A 16,808-nucleotide genomic window follows, 5' to 3' on the forward strand; every position below is an offset into this window, starting at 1 on the left:
CAGGGTCACAGGAGAAAAGGCTTCAAGATATTGGCTGCAAGCTTGGGGAAGTCATGAAGGAGGACATCCTTACCACCACCGCCACCACAATCTGGCCCGTCAGCAAATCCTGTGGCCCTGCCTTCAGATAGACCCAGAATCTTCCTACCTCTCCTTCTCATTGGCCCCCACCCTCGTCTAGGCCCATCATCTCTGGCCTTGGTGTTCTGGCTCCTGCCAGAACACTCAGTTCCCCCTCACAGTGGCCCGAAGCTACTGCTCAAGAACCCTCCGTAGCTCCCACGTCACTGGTAAAACCCCAAGTCCTCCTGCACGATCTGCCCTGTCACCTCTCTACCCTCACCTCCTCCTGCTCTAACCTTGCTCACTTGCTGCAGCCTTCCTTATGGAAAACACCGGGCACAGTCTGACCTCAGGGCCTTTGCACAGACTGTTGCTGCAGCCTGGAGCATTCTTACCCTAGATGACCTCAAGGCTCCCTCCCTCCTCCCCTCCATGTTTTTGCTCAATTTCCTGACCCAGCCCTCAAGTCCAAATGTAACCCCTACCGTCCCCAGCACCCCACCTCCTCCCTGTTTTCTCGAGTCTCACCAACTCCCATCATGGAATATACCTACTTACCTTATTTACTCTCTGGGCCCCACTAGACTCTCCGCTCAGGGGTCAGGACTTTGGTCTGTTTGTGTCTCTGCAGTGCTGGCACAGGGCCTGCACCCCATAGACTTAGTAACACCCCACACAGGCCGCTGTCGCTGCCCCCACTGATGGAGAACCCCTTCGGGCTTCCTGATCTGGCCCCTGCTGGGGCGTCAAGTTGTTTCTCCCCCTTCCCTCTGCCCTGAGGCTCCAGCCCCGCTGACCTATTTGGCAGACCCCCGGACAATCTTGTGACCTCTGTTCCACAACAGGGAGGCAGGGACGTGGGTCCCTATTTGTCAGATGGGGAACTGGCCCCTGGACAGTTGGGCCACCGGCACGAGATTCCTCAGCTAGGAGGTGGCCGAGCCAGGATTATTCAACCAATAATAATAATAATACTCTTTATATTGTATTGTACCGTTTTGTGGTCTATATATATTTTTTATTATTATAGCTACAACAGTAACAAATCGTGGTGGTGGAAGATGGCACTCATCCAGCGCCTACTGTATACCTGGCCCACTCCTAAGCGTGCTACAGGGATTGAACTCACTTTTCTTCCCAATAGCCCTAGAAGGCAGGTGCTGTGATCTCCATTTGACAGATAGGGTAACTGAGGCACGGAGCGGTGAACTGACTTGCACAGTCCACAGGGCACCCCCGTCTCATATCAGAGGTCCTGGACAAACCCGATCTCTTCCTCTTTTGGATCGTGTGGTCTTGGGGAGGTGATGTCCCTGGGCCTCAGTTTCCTCGTCTGTGAAACGGTCGAACCTGGCCCAAGCGCAGGTGAGGGTCACAAAAGAGAGGGTCATAATCGCAGGGGCGTAGCTCGGAGTGGACGCTCCATGAACAACGGCTGTGGCTGTTAGCATGCTCCCCCTTCTCTTCGCTGCGGTGGGGAGGGAGACAAGCGTCCCCGGTGTCCTGCCTCCTGGTTTCTTGTGCTACCTGCCTATGCCCAGCACCCACGCAAGCTCAAGCTCATGCTGAGGTAGGGGGTCAGATGGGGTCTCTGGGTGGAGGGGGGCTGACAGGAAGCCCCCTGCCTGGGAGACAATGGCAGAGGAAGGGGCCGGGCCAGCCCCCACGCGGATGAGCCCGGCTGCTGGCTCCGGCAGGGCGGCACAGCTATTGTGAGGCCAGACAGCTGTCCCAGAGCCAGGAAGCCAGGGAAGAAAGTGGGAGGCCACCGGCCGACCCTGACCCCCCAAACCAGGGCAGGCCCGACAATGGGCCCTTTGTCTCCTCCTGCAGGCTGGACACCTGGATTCGCCAGGGCCGGGACCCCCAGCATCCACCTGCCTAGGGGCTCCCGGTGCAGGGCCCGGCCCAGCCCAGCCTGGGGAGTTAGGAGGCAGCGCTAAGTTGGGCCATATTTATAGTTCCCTGGCACGGGCTGAGCAAACTTCTAAATATAGACGCCAAGCTATTTGGGGCCTCAGCCCTGGGGCGGAGTGGGAGTGAAGGCCACCACTGCACGTGTGCCTCCCTGGCCTGGGCCCCCGAGACTCCCTGGGCCTCTGTCTCCTGGGGCTGAGGCTGTGGGCGGTCTTGGGGGGGCAGTTTGTCCGCTTGGATGGGGGTACACAGAGAGAGACGCGATGGAGTTGCCCACGGCCACGGCCACAGCCCAGGGCGACAAGAGGCTGGGACGCCTGCAAGGGGCGGGCACGCATGCGTTCCAGGCCCAGGAGGAGGGCACGCGTTTGTGCCCGCTGTCCCCAGCGCCCCGTTCTCCCACCTCTTCCACCCCAAGACCCACTGGGGTAAGGCAAGTGGGTGTAGCTGTCACTTCAGTGTTCTTGGCTCTTCTAGGAAACAAAGGCCCCCAGGAAATGGCACGGGCACCCATAAGCCGCAAACAGACTTCAGCTCGTAACCCATTTCCCCTTCCCCATCGGTCTGACTTCACTGGTGGCCTGGGTGGGGGGCCGTGACGTGGCTGGGGGGGGGTGGAGCTATAAATAGCCGGTTTATAAGCAGCTGCCGAGCTAGCCAGGCAGGAGGTGGCCCTGGAACCCAGGGAGCTTCTCAGGGGCACAGCTGAACCCCAAAGCGTCCCCAGCTTCACGCCTTCCCAGCAGTCGCCAAGGTTTAGGGAAGTGAGGGGGACGTGAGAGACAAGCTGCTTAAAGCCCGAGACGTCAATGATTCTTTAAAGCAGCACCTTCACACCCCGGCCATTAAGACTTTGATGGAAGCTTAGTGGGTTCAGCAACCGTCTAAAGGGATTGGAGTTTCATACAGCCAGTGAGAGAAGCAAGGCGGGCCACGAGAGGGGCTGGCTCTTAGCAACACGCCCCTTTCCTTCTTTCTTTTTAAAGCTTGCTTATTTATTTATTTATTATGAAATTTTTTTTTAATGTTTATTTATTTTTGAGAAAGAGTCAGAGCGTGAGGTGGGGAGGGGCAGAGAGAGAGGGAGACAGAGAATCCGAAGCAGGCTCCAGGCTCTGAGCTGTCAGCACAGAGCCCGAGGCGGGGCTCGAACCCACTGACTGTGAGATCATGACCTGAGCCGAAGTCGGACACCCAACCGACTGAGCCACCCAGGCACCCCTATTTATTTTGAGAGAGAGAGAGAGAGAGAGGGCACATACATGCGAGCAGGGGAAGGACAGAGAGAAAGGGAGAGACAGAGAATCCCAAGCGGTCTCCTCACTCTCCCTCTCAGTGCGGAGCCTGATGCTGGGCTCAAACTCCCAAACCGTGAGATCATAACCCGAGCTGAAATCAAGAGTTGGTCGTTTAACGGACTCAGCCACCCAGGCGCCCCAACATGCTCCTTTCTTAATTAAAAAAAAAAAAAATTGAGGGGCACCTGGCTGGCTCAGTCAATGGAGAGTATGACTCTCATAGCAGGATTTTTTTCCAGCTCTCCTGCGGTATAACTGACAAATCAAATCGGGATATACTGAAAAGTGCACGATGTGATTGTGGTAGGAGCCTGAGGAAAAAAGCAGTGCCCAAAGCCCCCCGTGAAAGCCACCTTCGTCATAAAGCTCACACACAGGAAATGAAACAAGGTAAGGGCTCGGCATATAAACATACATAAGAACACTTTAACCGACTGAGCCACCCAGGTGCCCCATCATAAGAACACTTTAAAAGAAAGCAAACGGACTCCACACTAAGTGCAGAGCCTGCTTGGGATTCTCTCTCTCTGCCCCTCCCTGCTCGCTCTCTCGCTCTCAAAATAAATAAAACATTTAATTTTTTTTTTTCAACGTTTATTTATTTTTGGGACAGAGAGAGACAGAGCATGAACGGGGGAGGGGCAGAGAGAGAGGGAGACACAGAATCGGAAACAGGCTCCAGGCTCTGAGCCATCAGCCCAGAGCCTGACGCGGGGCTCGAACTCACGGACCGCGAGATCGTGACCTGGCTGAAGTCGGACGCTTAACCGACTGCGCCACCCAGGCGCCCAAAAATAAATAAATAAATAAAAATAAAAAAGCAAATGGGGAGAGAATAAGAAACAGAACTCAGGGTGGTGGAGGGAGGGAGCAGGGTCATGTCCCAGCTCGCGGCGGGGGGGGGGGGGGCCCTAGGTGTGCCTTATGGAATTAAAAAAATTAATGCATAAAGTAAATTAAAGTGGGTCATGAGTAGACTGATGGCCACGACAATGATCTGTCATCGATTCTGGGAACCTGAGGCCTTGTAAATGTTTTTCCTTTGGAAATTTAAAAATCTTTAAAGGCTTTGGGGCGCCTGGCTGGCTCCATCGGTTGAGCGTCGACTTCGGCTCAGGTCATGATCTCGCGGTTTGTAAGTTCGAGACCCGCGTCGGGCTCTGTGCTGACAGCTGGCTCGGAGCCTGGAGCCTGCTTCGAGTCCTGCGTCCCCCTCTCTCTCTCTCTCTCTGCCCCTCCCCTGCTTGTGCTCTGTCTCTGTCTCTCAAAACTAAATAAACGTTAAAATGGTTTTAAATGTTTAAAGGCTTTCATGAGAAGCAGTTAGAGACGGCGCAGGGGGCTGGAAAGCAGTGCTGAGAAGCAGTGGGGCTGGCAGTGGGTGGTGTGGGTAGAAGCTGGAAGCCACCAACAGGAAGCCCTGCAGGGGCTTGTGCAGCAAGAGCTGGGAGCACTGGGCGGCAGTCAGGGGCTTGCCCACCTCTTCCTCCCGGCTCTCAGCTTCTTCCCCATTCCGCAAGGGCTTCGGGGGGTGGGGGGCCGCGGGCTGACCATGCCCAGGGAGGGTGGGTTCCGTCTCCAGGGCGCCAGCAACGGGGGCCCCCCAAGGTGGCGCAGGGCGGGAGAGGAAGAGGGTTCAGGCTGAGCGCCCACATCAACGTCTCCCCATGCCTCAGTTTCCCCTGTCAGATTGGGGTCTCCCTTCACCACACTGGAGAACTGTTTGGCCCCTCCTGACGCTAGGCAGAGTTGCCCTGACACCCAGCAATTCCGCTCTTAGGTACGTGCCCGAGAGAACCGAAGCCAGGGACTCCAACAAATTGAGGGGGAAACAACCCAAGGGCCCATCGACGGGGGAAGGAATCACCAAAGCGTGGCGCAGCCACATGATGGAATGTTACTCAGTCACAGAAAAGGAAGTTCTGATCGTTGTTAGGAGGTGGACCCAGGTGGTGGTTGCACAAGATCGTGAATGTGCTCAGCACCATTGGATTCGCTCTTCAGTGGTTAATTTTATGTCGTGGCAGCCTTACCTGAACGTAAAAAAAATCCTGAGTGGTCTGGGGCAGTGTCCCCCCCACCCCCCACCCCGGGTATCTTTCCTGTCGCAGCCTCTCCTTCGTGACTCCCAGCACCCTCCTCCCCCACCGCCTCGGTTCACCTTTCCACTGCCTTGAGAGGAAGCAGGCACGACCCTCCTCCTCTTACAGACCTGACAGTCATACATTCACTCGGGAAACACTGCTTGACAGGCACCAGAGGTGCGGGTGTGAAGAAGTCAGTCCACACCTCTGCCCTGTGGGGCTGACATCCTGTCCCAAAGAAGACTGTCCCAGAGAAGGCTGTGGAGGTCGTTAAGGACGAGAAAATCAAGCAGGCTGACAACGGAGGGTCGTGCTGGGGGTTGCCCAAACTAAATAGGGCAGATGGGGAAGGCCTCACCAAGAAGGTGACATTTGGGGAAGGACCTGAAGGAAGTGAGGAAGGAGGGGCGGTGAAGCTATCTGAGGAAGAGGGTTCCAGGCAGAGGGGACAGACTGTGCAAAGACCCTGAGGCAGGAGCGGGCCTGGGGTGGAACGGCAAGGAGGCCGGTGTGGCTGAAGCTAAATGAGTGAGAGGGGAGGGGAGGGGAGGGGCGATAAGGCCGGAGAGGTAATGGGGTGAGATTGTGCACAGCGAGCAATGAAGTCAGAGGTGATATTCAACATACTTAATACCCAGCAAGGCATGGCAGCTGATCAGTTAGAAGAGCACCGTCAACCCCACATGGCTTCTCTCCTGTCCCCTCGTTTCCAATGGACTCTGCTGAGCCCTTGGGGGACCCGGACCCTCCGCTTGTTTCCACTGTTCACTGTCCCGCCTCCTTCCTGTGCACCTGCTACAGCCAGGGCTGTGTCCCCCGCCCCTTCAACAGCACCTGTTCAGCAACGGTTTCATGGATGAATGTCAAAGTCGTGTTTATTGCGGCTGTATCTTTCACAACTTTAAACATCCCGGTAATCTCTTTCGTTTTCATTTATACGTTTTCCTTTTTGCCATTTTCTCCCTTCTTCCTTTCTCGCTCTCTCTCTCTCTCTTTTTCCCCTCCCTCCTTCTTTCTCTCTTTCAACAGAAAGAGCGGTCCCTTTGCTCCACCGCTGAACTAGAGGGCGAGGCCATGGCTCTCAGGTTCCTAGGAGTGCAGGCCTAACCCTGAGAGCCAGCGACCCCCTAACTTTTGCCCCTGGGTGCCTCCCTGTCCCCATCCTAGTCTTAGCCCTGGACCTTCCACAGGCAGCAGCCTTAACCGGATTTACTATCACCCGCCTCCACCCCTACCGATGTAGCTCTTTCTTTCTGCCGCTTTCTACTTCTGGACGTGGCTCGGGCAGAAAGGTTACTTTCAAAAGAAATTCATTTAAGAATTAAAAGGAAGGAAAGGAGAAGCAGGTTGATCGAAGGAACAATCTGCGGCCCACAGAGGAGAGAGGAATGGACGATGTTTCTGAGCTGCCAGGTAGCTCCCTGGTGTAGGAGGTTAGGAAAGGGTGGCTCGCCTGGGTTCTGTGTGCAGGTGGGAAGCCCCCTGGGCCAAAAGTGTCCTCTGTGCTGCTACTGGGAGCCAGGAAGAGAGGGCCCCTCTGGACAGACAGCATCATTTTCTTCTGAGTGGCCCGAGGAGGGACTTGTCTGAGAACATTTCAGGTTGGCCCCCCGTGTCTGGGGGCAAGGGTGTCACAGGGGATCTCCCTGGCCCCTGGTCTTGTGCCCAGTGACCAAGTTCAGTGGCGCAGTTCAGTGGCACCTGCTTCTCTCCCCCAGCTTCTGCCCAGCCCAAGGAGTCAGTCCTGGGGACGCCGCAGGCTGCTCAGTTGCCCACGGGGCCAGGCAGCCGTGGCATTGGCAAGGAGACTGGCCCCCACGTCGTGAGGTTTCTGTGAAACAGAGTTGCTAAAAATCTCCCAATGACCAACAAGCACACCAAAAGATGCTCGACATCCCTACTCACCAGGGAAATGTACATCAAAACCACAGCAACGTACCTCCTGCAGTATTTCAAATGGCTACTATTTTTTTTTTTAATTTTTAATGGTTTGGGGTTTTTTTGAGAGAGAGAGAGAGACAGAGTGTGAATGGGGGAGGGGCAAAGAGAGAGGGAGACACAGAATCCAAAGCAGGCTCCGGGCTCTGAGCTGTCAGCCCAGATCCCGACGTGGGGCTCAAACTCAAGAACTGCGAGATCATGACCTGAGCCGAAGTCAGATGCTCAACCGACTGAGCCACCCAGGCGCCCTCCCTTTTTTTTTTTTTTTTTTTAATTTTAGAGACAGGGGAGAGGCAGAGGGAGAAAGAATCGTAAGCAGGCTCTGTGCTGAGTGCAGGGGCTCGATCTCAGAACTGTGAGATCGTGACCTGAACTGAAATCAAGAGGTGGACGCTTCGCGCCCCTCAAATGGCTACTATTAAAAAAAATAATAAAGGGGCGCCTGGGTGGCGCAGTCGGTTAAGCGTCCGACTTCAGCCAGGTCACGATCTCGCGGTCCGTGAGTTCGAGCCCCGCGTCGGGCTCTGGGCTGATGGCTCAGAGCCTGGAGCCTGTTTCCGATTCTGTGTCTCCCTCTCTCTCTGCCCCTCCCCCGTTCATGCTCTGTCTCTCTCTGTCCCAAAAATAAATAAACATTAAAAAAAAAAAACAGGGGCGCCTGGGTGGCGCAGTCGGTTAAGCGTCCGACTTCAGCCAGGTCACGATCTCGCGGTCCGTGAGTTCGAGCCCCGCGTCGGGCTCTGGGCTGATGGCTCAGAGCCTGGAGCCTGTTTCCGATTCTGTGTCTCCTTCTCTCTCTGCCCCTCCCCCGTTCATGCTCTGTCTCTGTCCCAAAAATAAATAAACGTTGAAAAAAAAAATGTTTAAAAAAATAAAAATAAAAAAATAAAAAAAAAATAAAAAAAAAAACAAAAAAACAAACAAACAAAAAAAATAATAAGAAGTCTTGGCAAAGATGTGGAGACGTTGGAACCCTTGTGGACTGTTATTGGGAGTGTGAACTGGTGCAGCCGCTGTGGACAAGAGTCTGGCTAAAAGGTCATACGTAGAATTAGCACATGATCCAGCAATCCCTCTTCTGGGTATGTCTACCCAAAAGACTCGAAAGGAAGAGCAAGTTGCCCACCCGTGTTCCTAGCAGCATTATTCACGATAGCCGAGAAGGAGAAGCAACCGAAGTTTCTATCAACGGACAAATGGATAAATAACACGTAGAGTCATACAACGGAATAGTATTCAGTCTTAAAAAGGAAGGAAATTCTGACACATGCTGTGACATATACGAGCCTTGACGACATCATGCCGAAGGCAAAAAGCCAGTCACTGAAAGACAAATACTGTCTGATTCCACTTATATGAGGTCACGGAAGTATATTCACATTCATAGAAACAGAAAGTAGAATGGTGGCTGCTGGGAGTGGGAGGATGGTGGGGAGAGAGGCGCACGGGGCCCTGTTGTTCCGTGGGTAGTGAATTTCAGTTTTGCAAGATGAGAAGGATGGAAACCTTTTTCAAGATGAAGAGGTCGGTTTCACAACAGCACAGATATGCTTAACCCGACTGAGCGGTACATGTGAAAAGGGTTAAGCTGATGTTTTATGGTCTATGTTTTTTAGCACTTGAAAATTTTTGGGGGGCGCCTGGGTGGCTCAGTGGGTTAAGCATCCGACTTTGGCTCGGGTCATGATCTCACAGTCCATGAGTTCGAGCCCCGCGTCTGGCTCTGTGCTGACAGCTCAGAGCCTGGAGCCTGCTTCGGATTCTGGGTCTCCCACTCTCTCTGTTCCTCCCCTGCTCATGCTCTGTCTCTCTCTGTCTCAAAAATAAATAAAAACATTAAAAAAATAATTTTTTTTTTGGAAGAAAGGAAGAACATTCTAACCCAGGCTACAGCTTAGACGAACATTGAGCACAATATGCTGAGTGAAATGAGCCAGTCACAAAAAACAGATACTATATGATTCTATTTGTATGAGGTCCCTAGAGTGGTCACCTCCACAGAGACAGAAGGGGGACTGGTTGGGGAGTCAGTGTGTAAAGGGGACAGAGTTTCAGTTTGGGAAGATGAACAAGTTCTGTGGATGGACGGTGGGTTGCACGACAGTGTGAATGTCCTTAATGCCATGGAGCTGGACACTTAAAGATAGTTGGGTGGTACAAAAAAAAAAAAAAGGTTGGGCTGGTAAATCTTAGACTATGGGTATTTCACCGCATTTAACAAATAAAATCTAGGGGGCGCCTGGTGGCTCAGTCGGTTAAGCATCCAACTCGTGATACTGGCTCAGGTCATGATCTTATGGGTTCGTGGGTTCAAGCCCCGTGTCAGGCTCTGCACTGGCCGGCGCGGTGCCACCAACTCGAATTTGCCCCTCCCCAAGTCGCGCATGCGCGCGCTCTCGCTCGAAATAAAGAAATCAGCTGAAAAATAAATCAAGTCCAGGAAGAGAAGGTAAGACAGGGCTGCCGCTGGACCCATCAACCCAATGGGCCTGCCAGGGGTCAGGAATCTGGGACAGGCCCCCCAGTGAGTCAATACCAATTATACTTGGAAGCCTTTTACGTTTCGGTCCCTCCCTGGACCTTCCCGCCTAGCCCCGGACACCCAGCTGCCCCCTGGGCCTCACTCGGGGGTGCTACAACGGCCACTGGGGCCAGTCACCACCATTCTCACTTTCCCGCCCCGCACAAGGAAAGAAACCACTGCCCCACCCACTTGTGTGGCCATGTGACTTGCTTTGGCCAATGAAATGTGAGCAGCTGGCTATGACACGTGTCACTTCCGGGCGGAAGCTTTACAAGCCGGTGCGCCGCGCTGATTTCTTTTCCTTCTGCTACAGCAACCTGCAGGGTGCCGTGCGGTGGCCGAGTGGGAAGTAAGATCTGTGATTTGTTTTTTAAAGTGTATTTTTTTTGTGAGAGAGAGAGAGATTACACATGCGCGGTGGGGGGAAGAACAGAGAGAGTGGGAGAGAGAATCCCAGGCAGGCTCCGTGCCGTCAGCACAGAGCGCGACGTGGGGCTGGATCTCACAACCTTGGGATCATGACTTGAGCCGAAATCAAGAGTCCCACGCTTAACCGACTGAGCCACCCAGGCACCCCCAGATCTCTGATGTTTTAAGCCCCTAGGATCTGGGGCTCGCTTGTTACCGCAATGGAACCGAGCCTGCCCTGATTCTGAGGCGGCAGCCGACATCTGAGTCCCTTCCTGGGTATGCTGATGGGGTTCTTCTGTGAACCCCAGGGCTGGACCTCCGGTAAGAAGTGAAGCACTCACCTCAGAAAGCAAAACTTAAGGGGGTGCCAAAGAACTCAAACAGTCAACATGAAGACTGTTCTGGGGCACCTGGGTGGCTCAGTCGGTTAAGTGTCTGACTTTGGTTCAGGTCATGTTCTCATGGTTAATGGGTTAGGGCCCCACGTCAGGCTCTGAGCTGATAGCTCAGAGCCTGGAGCCTGCTGCAGATTCTGTGTTTCCCTCTCTCTTTGCCCTTCCCCTGCTCTCTCTCTCTCTCTCTCTCTCTCTCTCAAAAATGAAACATTAAAAAAATTTTTAAAAGATGAATACCGTTCTAATGCACTGCTTTAAATAATCAAAATTAATGCAAAATATCCATGATAAAATAAAATAGGAAAATTTCAAGTGAAGATAGGATCAGTCACAGTGATGTGCTGAGACCTACAGGAGCCTGAGGCAAAGGGAAAAATCAATGTATGCCTCACTCACCTTACTCTAGTCCCCCGCTCCCCCCCCTCCTCCCTGTAAACACCCATGATGTTTTGGGCTTTCTATGGCCCCTGTGGATGCAGGTCAGAACTGGGAGGGAACTGACATCCTGGGACCAAACCTCCACCAGTTTCAGCGGGTCAGTACCCCAGCTCCCTCACCCCTCTTGTGGGATAATGGAGGTGCATGTCCTACACAGTCTCTCAGAGGTTCCTGGAGGGTAGGGTGGGGTGGGGCTGAGTCCCGGTGTCTGCAGAAGTAATGTACACGTTCAAAGTCTCTGTATTTGCTGCCTACCCCTCCCCACCTCACTTCCCAGCTTCTCCACTCATGCTTTCTAGGATCCGCTTCTCATAAAGTACCTGCACTCAGATCCTTGTCTCAGGCTCTGCAAATGAGGGAGGCCCACCCAAGGCAAATGTCTGTTACAATTTTTTTCAACACGGCCAACACTGTAGCTCCTGATTCGCCTCCCGACCTCTGGCCAAACCTGCTGGGCTAGTGATTTACTGCTGTGTAACAAATTTTACTCCAAATGTGGGGGCTTAAAATAACAGCAAACCATAGATGTGCGTCAGGAATGGGGTCTGGATTCTCTGGGTTCTTTGCTTCAGGGTCCCTCACAAGCTGCCATCCAAGACTTCCCAAGGGGGAAGTCTCAGTCTTGTGTGACCTAATCTTGAAAGTGACATCCCATCACCTTTGTCTTACTCTGTTGTTATAAATGAGTCACAAGGTCCTGCCCACACTCAAGGGGAGGGGATTACACGGGGTGCAGACACCAGGAGACAGGGATCATGGGGTCATCTTGGAGGCTGTCCCTTCTTAGCGTATGGCTCCACCACCAGCTCAGCTGTTCAGGCTGCAACTGGGGGTACCCTCACAAGCTCTCCTCTTTCTGCAATCCTGTCCACGAGGCCCTCTACCCTGGCTCCAGATGATCAACTCTGATCTCCCCTCCTTCCCTCCCCCTGGGCTGGCCATGTTGGCTTTCTTCCTATTCTTGGAAGCCCAGTCCTACCACAGGCCCTTTGCACTTCTTGTTCCCTCTGCCTGGAATTCTCTGCCCTCAGACACTGGCATGGCTTCTCTTCCAGGGTCTCTCACCAGACTGCCATCCAGGTGGCAGCTAGGGCTGTGGTCTCATCTGAAGGCTCCATCAGGTAAGGATGCCCTTCCTTCTGGCCTTAGTTTCAACATGAAATCCTTAAAGATGCATTCCTGGCCCACTGTAACATTTAGCCCTGCTCACTAGAGTTAACTCTGCGGGTTTGGGGTGCTTGAATCCTGTACGTTCTGTGTGCAGGACTGGCCCTTGCTCTGCTCCTGGACGGGCATCTTTCAGCCCCCGGAGTGTCCTGCCTGATAGGAGTGTCTGTATACCTAGGACCTTAGCCATACCAGATGGTCCATGGTCACAATATGATTTATGGTGACGGCCTTGGGCCACCATGCGGCATCAGCTTGACCTCCAGAGTGACTGGAGTCTGAGGTCAGCCATATGAGTGGTCAGCCTGCCTATGTGACCGACTCCCAGAAAAACCCCAGACACCAAGGCGAGCTTCCCCGGTTGTCGGTACTCTGCGTGTGCCGCAGAGAATCAAAGGCTGTCTGAGTGACTCCACGGGGAGGGGACACCTGGGAGCTCGTGCCTGGTCTCTCCTGGATCCTGCCCTGTGCACCTTGATCCCTTGATTTTAAGTGCATCCTTTCCCTGTAATAAACTGTGACTGTACCTGCTTTTCTGAGTTCCGGGAATCCTAGGGAATCGTTCGCCCTGAGGGTGGTCCTGGGGACCCCTGGCCCAAGCCCTCAGGATCTTTATCGCCCTTGTCACTACTAAATGGTATGTTCTTGCTTGTTTGGCATTTCCTGTCTGTCTCCTCTGAGATCGAGGGCTCCAGAAGGCCAGGACCTTGTCGGTCATTCTCATGAGAGGCTAAAGAGCAGGGCGGCCAGGGGTCTGGTCCTGGCTACTTTCTGGCAGTGTGGCCCTGGGTAACCAGTTAACCCTCTCCATGCTCCAGTCTTCTTGTCTGTAAAGAGAGAACAGAAGCGCTCCTTCCTCCTTGGGAGGTGGGCGGACAGGATCTATTAATGCCTACAAAGTTCTTGATAAGTAGTAGCTTCTAAGCACTGGTCACTGTGTCTCCCAGTAGCCTGACCAAGGTCGGGCAGGTCAGTGCTCATAAAGGGCAAATGAATTCGGGAGGCCCTTCCGAGGCCTCTGACATAGGGAGGCATGCGGGGACCAGAGACAGCCCAGATGGTGGGGAGGAGGAGGGGCTCAGAGGCCAGAGGATGGGAGAGGTGCCAGGGAGGGTCAGATGCCCACCCTCTAGCTCCGGCCACACGCAGGCCCTGCCTGCCTGGGGGGGACTTCCTGGGGAGCCGGACCCACTGTGGCAACCAGGGAGGGGGCCCGTGGGAGTGGCAGGCTGGGTAGGGAGGGAGAGGGTGGGAAAAACTGAATCCCCTGGTCAGGGCTCCTAGGAGGAAGTGTGTGGGAGGTCTGGGGGGGTCAGGGCAGCTGGAACCGGGGCCGTGGGCGGGCGCCGGCTGGGCCCCAAGGGAAGTCTGTGCTGGGCGGCCGCCGGTCTGGCCTGGCTCGGGAGGAGGCCTCCCTGCTGCTGGACACCCTGGAGACGCTGCCAGATGCGGCCCTGGCCCCCCAGGAGGAATGTGCCCCCCTCGCCACCCCCTGCTTCTAGACTCTTCCACATAAGGCTTTCGGGGGGTGCTCATGCCATATGAGTTCAGGACAAAGGAATCAGAAGCACATGGGCTGGATTCCCCAGGGAGGACAAGTTCTGGAAACGAAGACTGAAAGGAAGAGCCAGAGGGGTACTGGGATCGGACTCGGGACGCAGGGGGAGGGGGTGCTTGGCTCGGAGCAGCCTCCGCCCCACGTGGTGCCCCCCTCGCTGGGCTCTCAAGTCACAGCCAAGCCTTCGCCACCACGGGGGCCAGGCGTGCGGCCTGGGTGCCTTCGTCTCTCTGTCTCAGCCTCCCTTTCTTTCCCTGGCGGCCCAGATGCTCAGCTCAAGTTACTGGGAGTTATCCACGTCTCTGTCTCTGTCCCCCTCTCTCTGTCCCTCTCTCCTGCACCAGCAAACCCTGAGGGCGCTACTTTTTATTTTGAGAGAGAGAGAGAGCCAGCTGGGGAGGGGCAGAGAGAGGGAGACAGAATCTCAAAGTGGGGCTCGAACTCACAAACCGTGGGACTGTGAGATCCTGACCTGAGCTGAAGTCAAGAGTCCAGATGCTCAAAAGACTGAGCCACCCAGGCGCCCCCTGAGGGCTCTGCTTTCAAAATCTAGCCAGAATCCACCTGCCTTCCACTGCCTCCAGGGCTGGGCCTGGATCGCCCCATCATCTCCCACTGGGATCAGTGCAGTCACCTCTGCCCTGGTCCTCCCACTCCCACGCTCAGCCCCACAGCTGTTCCCCCAGCAGTGGCCAGAAGGCGCCCTGGAACACCTGAGTCGGGTCCCATCCCTTCCCTGGTCAGGAAGCCTCTGTGGCTCCCATCTCACTGAGAGCCAAAGTCAGAGTCCTCCCCATGACCCGAAAGGCTCTGCCCATTCCCCTCCCTGCCCTCCCCTCCTCCTCTCCTCCTCACTATTCCCTCTGGCCCAGTGGCTTCCTCGCTGTTCCCACTGTTCCCGGCATGCTCCCACCCCAGGGCCTTTGCACTTGCAGTTTCCCCTGCTTGCTGCCCTCCTTCCCTAGATCTCCACATGGCTCTCTCCTCACTTCCTTCAGGTATTGGCTCAGACATCACCTCCGCAGAGAGCCTCCCCTGACCCCCAACTTAAAACTGCACTCGCCCAGTACCTGAGCCCCCCAGGCACCCTCCTTAGCATAGAATTTGCCCATCGTATGCATACAGTTCAATGATTTCTAGTACATTTTGCTGAGTTGTGCAACCATCACCACAAACCAGTGTCTGAGAACACTTCTGTCACCCCAGAGTCCCCTCGTCCCCCTTGCAATCTCTCTCCACTCTCCTCCCGGGCCTCTCATCTGCTTTCTCTCCCTATGGCTTTGTCTTTTCTAGAAATGCCACACAAACGGAATCATACACTTTGTAGTATTTTGTGCCTGGCTTTTTGTACGCGGTCTGTTTCTGAGGCTCATCCACGTCGCCGCAGTTATCAAAAGGCTGTTCTTTCTCGTTGATGAGTAATATTCCATTAGACGAATGGACCATACTTTGTTTTTCCATCCCTCTGGTGACAGAGATTCAGGTCGTTCCCACCTCTTAGTTGTCGTGAATAATGCTGCTGTGAACACTCACGTCCACGTATCCTTTCCTTTCTGGATCCTGTGGTCAATGTGTGTTTAACTTTTTAAGAAACTGTCAGATTGACCCGTATTTGCCATCCAGATGTGCTGTTTGCCAAAGTATCTGCTCAAATCCTTTGCTCATTTTCAAACTGGGACTCAGGCTTCTTTTTCTTTAGCGCAGGCAGGGGAGGGACAGAGAGAGAGGGAGAGAGGATCGCAAGCAGGCTCCGAGCTGCCCGCACTGAACCCGGGAACTGTGAGATCATGACCTGAGCCAAAACCAACAGTCAGACGCGTAGAGCCACCCAGGTGCCCCGGGGACTCTGGTTTTCTTACTGAGTTTTAAAACAATTCTTTTTCAACTGCTTGTTGCTGGTATAGAGAAATAGAATTTATTTTTGCATACGGACCTTGTGTCCAGGAGCCTTGCTAAATTCACTTAACCCCATTAGTTCATCAGTAGATTTCGTTATATCCTCCAGTTACTAACTGCGTCACTCACAAATGGTGAAGATTTTATTTATTACGTTTCGATCTGTACATGTTCTCTGGTCTTTTCTTTCTTTGTTGCCCCGCCTGGGAAGCTCTAGCGTGATGTTGAAAGAAGTGGTGACGACGCTATTCTTTTCTTGTCCTGATCTCCAGGGGAAATCTTTCACTATTTCACAACCGAGTTTTACATGTGCTGTGGTCTTCCCCCTTTTTCTTTTCTTTTCTTTTCTTTTCCCTTTTTTTCGCTTTTCTCTTTTCTTCTTTTCTCTTTTTTCTCCTTTTCTTTTTCTTTTTTTTCCTTTTTTTCTTTTATTCTTATCTTTTCTCTTTTTTCTTTTCTTTTCTCTTTTTTCTCTTTTCTTTTTTCTTTTATTCTCTTCTCTTTTTTCTCTTTTCTTTCTTTCCTTCTTTCATTCTTTCTTACTTTCTTTCCTTCCTTCCTTTTTTTCTCTTTCTTTTCCTTCCTTTTGTTTCTTTCTTTTTCTCACTTTCTTTTTCCTTTTTTTAAATTTTTTTTTTTTTTTTTTTTTAATGTCCATCTACCTTTGAGACAGAGAAAGACAGAGGGCGAGCAGGGGAGGGGAAGAGAGAGAGGGAGGCACAGAATCTGAAGCAGGCTCCAGGCCCCGAGCTGTCAGCACAGAGCCCGGCACAGGGTCTGAACTCATAAGTTGCGAGATCATGACCTGAGCCGAAGTCAGCGGCCCAACTGACTGAGCCACCAAGGCTCCCCTCTTTTCTTTCCTTCCTTTTTTTCTTTCCTTCCTTTTTTCTTTCTTTCTTTTTTCTTTCTTTCTTCTCTCCTTCCTTCTTTCCTCTCTCTCTCTTTCTTTCTTTCCTTCGTTCTTTCTTTTCCTTCTCTCTTTCCTTTTTGTAGGTGCCACATCAAAGTTTAGAAGTTCCTTTCTATTTCTACCTTGGTTAGAGTCTTAAACACGAATGAACACTAAATCTTAGTGTTGGGTTTGAGAACTCTTTATATACTCTGGATATAAGC

The 16,808-nt window shown here is 53.2% G+C and overlaps 1 long non-coding RNA gene across 1 annotated transcript in view; it reads left to right on the forward strand.

The window, feature by feature from the left end:
* Positions 1-10,092: 10,092 nt before the first annotated feature.
* Positions 10,093-16,808, forward strand: part of LOC147583732 (uncharacterized) — a 29,851-nt gene continuing 23,135 nt past the window's right edge. Inside the window, exons 1-2 of the long non-coding RNA XR_015248502.1 lie at positions 10,093-10,176; positions 12,127-12,192. This is a non-coding gene — a long non-coding RNA (uncharacterized LOC147583732). The remainder of the gene's footprint in view (positions 10,177-12,126; positions 12,193-16,808) is intronic.

This window comes from Puma concolor, chromosome A2 (genome assembly GCF_028749965.1).
Source record: "Puma concolor isolate L17-30 chromosome A2, mPumCon1.1.hap2, whole genome shotgun sequence".
Lineage (NCBI taxonomy): Eukaryota > Metazoa > Chordata > Mammalia > Carnivora > Felidae > Puma > Puma concolor.